The following is a 4658-nucleotide window of genomic DNA, read 5'->3' as shown; positions in this document are numbered from 1 at the left end:
TTCCTTCCTTCCTTCCTTCCTTCAGTTCTTCCTTCCTTCAGTTCTTCCTTCCTTTCTTCCTTCCTTCCTGACCTCCCTCCCTACTTCTCTCTCTCTCTCTCTCTCTCTCTCTCGCTCTCGCTCTTGCTCTCTCGCTCTCTCGCTCTCTCGCTCTCTCGCTCTCTCGCTCTCTCGCTCTCTTGCTCTCTCGCTCTCTCTCAATTCCATGGCTGAGAATTCTATGTTTAGCACTTTACCCATTTTTTTACTGGGTTATTTGGTTTTATGGAGTTCAACTTCTTGAGGTTTTTGTATATTTTGGATATTAGATAGATAAGTGAGTATTTTTACGTATTCTGGAGGTAATCAACTTATCCTATTGACGGTGTCCTTTGCCTTGCAAGAGATTTTCAGATTCATAAGTTTCCTTTTGTCAAATGTTGAACTTTGAGTCTGAGCCATTAATATTCACTTAAAGAAAATTTACACTGTGCTTATGTCTTTGCATCTCTATTCCACTTTTTCTTTTATTAGATTCATGGTATCTGGTTTTATGTACAACTCCTTGATCTATTTTCACTTGAGCTTTGTACAAGGAGATAAAAATGAATCAATTTGCACTCCTCTACATGCAGACCTCCAGTTAGACCAGCACCATTTGTTGAAAATGCTTTCTTTTCTCCACTGTATAGTTTTGGCTTCTTTTTCAAAGTTCAAGTGAACGTAAGTATGAGGGTTTATCTCTGGGTCTTCAATTCTATTACGTTTATCTAACTTTCTGTTTGTGTACCAATAACATGTGGCTTTTATCACACACTATCACTCTGTAGTACTGCTGGAGGTCAGAAGTGGTGATTCACCCAGAAGTTATTTTATTATTTATTTATTTATCTATTGTAAATTTTTATTAGATACTTTAATCATTTACATTTTAAAGGTTCCTTTTCCTGGTTTTCCCTTCAGAAACCCTTATACCATCTCCATCCCCCTAATTTTATGAGTGTGCACACCCAGCCATCCACTCCCTGCCCTGGCATTCCACTACACTGGGGCATTGAGCCTTCCTAGGACCAAGGGCCTCTCCTCACATTGATGTCCAATAAGGTAATCCTCTGCTACATATGTAGCTGGAACCATGAGTCCATTCATGTGTACTCTTTGTCTGATGGTTTGGTTCCTGGGAGCGTTGGAGGTCTTGTTGGTTGATATTGTTCTTCTTCCTGTAAGGTTGATAACCCCTTCAGCTCCTTCAGTCCTTTCTCTTACTCGTTCATTGGGGATCCCATTCTCAGTCTAATTGTTGGCTGTGAGTATCTGCCTCTGTAGTTTTCAGGCTCTGGCAGAGCATCTCAGGAGAGCATATCACGCTCCTGTCAGCATGCACTTCTTGGCATCCGCAATAATATCTAAATTTGTTGTCTTTATATCATATATGTCCTCAGGTGGAACAGTCTCTGGATGGCCTTTCCTTCAGTTTCTGCTCCACACTTTGTCTCCATATTTCTTCCCTTGAGTATTTTGTTCCATCTTCTAAGAAGGACTAAAGAATTTATACTTTGGTCTTCCTTCTTCTTGAGCTTCATGTGGTCTTTGAATTGTATCTTGGGTATTCTGACCTTTTGGGATAATACCCATTTAGCAGTGAGTGTTCTTTTATGTGTTCTTTTGTGACTGAGTTAACTCACTCAGGATGATATTTTCTAATTCCATCCATTTGTCTAAGTATTTAATTTATTCATTTTTAATAGCTGAGTAGTATTACATTGTGTAAATGTACCCCATTTTCTCTATCCATTCCTATGTTTATGGTAATCTGGGTTCTTCCCAGCTTCTGGCTATTATAAATAAGGTTGCTGTGAACATAGTGGAACATGTATCCTTGATATATGTTAGAGCGTGTTTTAGGTATATGCCTAGGAATTGTTTTGACTATCCTTGGTTTTTTGTTATTCCACATGAAGTTGAGAAACACTCTATCTATCTCTATGAAGAATTGAGTTGGAATTTTAATGGGGATTGCATTGAATCTGTAGATTGCATTTGGTAAGATGGCCATTTTTACTATATTGATCTTACCAATCCTTGAGCATTGGGGGTTTTTCCAACTTCTGAGGTCTTTTATTTCTTTCTTCCAAAACTTGAAGTTCTTGTAATACAGATCTTTTACTTGCTTAGTTAGATTTACACTAAGATATTTTATTTTGTATCTATTGTGAAGGGTTTTGTTTTCCTAAATTCTTTCTCATCTTCTTTATCCTTTGAGTAGAGGAACACTACTGAATTATTTAAGTAATTTTAGATCCATCCCTTGGCTGAAGTTGTTTATCACGTGTAGGAGTTCTTTGGTATGTTTCTAATCATCCCCTTCTTTAGGTTAGGAGTGTTTTCTTCTATGATTTTGATGAAAATATTTTCTGGGCCTTGGAACTGAAACTCTGTACCTTCTTCTATTCCTATTTTTCTTACTTTAATTCTACTCATGGTATCCCAAATTTCCTGGATATATTGTTTCAGGAATTTTTAGAGTTTACAGTTTCTTTTACTAATATATCTATTTCTTCTTTTTTACCTTCTATGCCTGAGAGTCTCTCTTTCATCTCCTTTACTCTGTTGGTGATACATTCCAGCTAGAGGATTGTGTTTTCTTTATTGCTGCTTCTATTTTAAGATCTTGAGCAATTTTATTTATTTCCTTTACCTGATTAATGATATTTTCTTGGATTTCATTAGGTATTTATTTGTTCCACTTATAAAGTCCTATACCTTTTGATTATATTTTCCTGTATTTCTTTAAAAGATTTATTCATTGTATCTTTAAAGACCTTTATCATCTTTAGAAAATTGGATGTACTGTCATTTTCTCATGCTTTGGTTGTGTGAGGCTATCCAGGACTTGCAGTAGCAGATAGAGTATCTGTGCTCTGCACATGACATATTATCTTGGCTTTTGTTGACTGTGTTCCTTTGATAGCCATTGGCCATCTGAATGACTTTGTTCCGTAAATGTTCCTGTAATAGTGTATATTGCTAGAGAGTACTGATTCTCATACTAAGTGGCATAAATGTATTGAACTGTCCTTTTTTCACATCCCAATGGTGATATAGTAAGCATGGCATTATGACTGTTTTTCTTTTTAATAGAGGCTAGTTATCCAAACTCAAGTCCATGCTTGCATGACAGACATCTTACTCATGAACCACCTTCAAAACCCCAATGATTTCATTTTTGTTATTAACCTTTCAAGAAATTTAAATAAATATAATGTCTGCTTTATTTTACCCTCTTCCACATTGTCATTCATTTATACTACTCATTAAAATTTTATTAACCAACCAAACAAAAATACTCAAACATTTATTTAAAAGTTGTCCTCTGAGAGCCTCTGCCAGTACCTGACTAATACATATGCAGATACTCACTGGACTGAGCCTAGGGACCCCAATAGAAGTGTTAGGGGAAAGACTGAAGAAGCTAAAAGAAATTGCAACCATATAGAAAGAACAAAAATATCAAGTAACCAGACACCCCAGAGCTCCCAGGGACTAAACCACAAACCAAAGTGTATACATGGATGGTTCTATGGCTCCAACTACATATTCACAAAGATGTGAAAAAGATCATGATGACTACTATGTCAACAATGATGACAATGAGGATGATTTTTTTTATCACTTACTTTATTTGCATTCTGAAAGTTTCCCCTTTTTTTGGTCCATGCTTCAGGAGTTCTTCACTCCATTCCCCCTCCCCTTTGCTTCTGAGAGGGAGCTCACATACACACTCACAGGCTCCTACCTCATACCACTGACAAACCTCTTCCCTAGAGCATTAAGTTTCTACAGGATTAAGCATATCCATTCCCACTGAAGCCAGACAAGGGAATCCTCTGCAATATATGTAGTGTGGGGCATTGATCACCTCAAATACTAGTTTTCATTTGTAGTTTAGACTCTAGGAGCTCTGAGGGGTCCCTGAGATTTGAGACTGCTGTTCTTCCTATGGGGCTGCAGTACCGTTCAAATTCTTCCGGCCTCCCCCTAACTCTTTCACGAGGATCCCTGACCTCAGACCCAGAGTTGGTTTTAAGTATCTTTATCTTTTTCAGTCAGCTGCTGTTAGAGTCTCACAGATGACAGCCATGATATGACAACAGTAATAATGTTGAGATTTAGAACCTGAACAAGGTATGGATCATAATGTGTGGAGTTCTCTAGATTCCCTTCTCTACAGTCTCTACTCGAGTTTTGTCCCTACATTTATTTTAGAGAGGAGCAATTTTGGATCAAAAATTTTGAAGATTGAGTGGCCACATCCCACACAAAAGTGGACTGGGTCTATGTCCTGGAGGTGCTCTCTTTAGGGTCCATCTCCCCACTGTTGGACATTTTGACAAATGGCACCCACACTGGGTCATGAGAGTCTCTCTGATCCCTGGTATCTTGTACATTGTAGGGGTTCTCCAGCCTCCAAACCCATATTGTTGCATATTTCTTTTCACTCTCCTTGCCCTATGGGCTTCTCTCCTGTCTTCCCCCATACCAGATCCTGTCCGTGTTTCTCCATCCCTCCTATACTCTCCCATCCAAATCCCTCCCTATATGCTACCTGTGATTATTTTGTTCACCAATCTAACTGGTATTTAGGTATCCATACTTGGGTCTTCCAAAAGACGAGAATC

This window comes from Grammomys surdaster, unplaced genomic scaffold (genome assembly GCF_004785775.1).
Source record: "Grammomys surdaster isolate TR1022 unplaced genomic scaffold, NIH_TR_1.0 169, whole genome shotgun sequence".
Taxonomy (NCBI): domain Eukaryota; kingdom Metazoa; phylum Chordata; class Mammalia; order Rodentia; family Muridae; genus Grammomys; species Grammomys surdaster.
Note: the sequence above shows the minus strand (reverse complement) of the source record.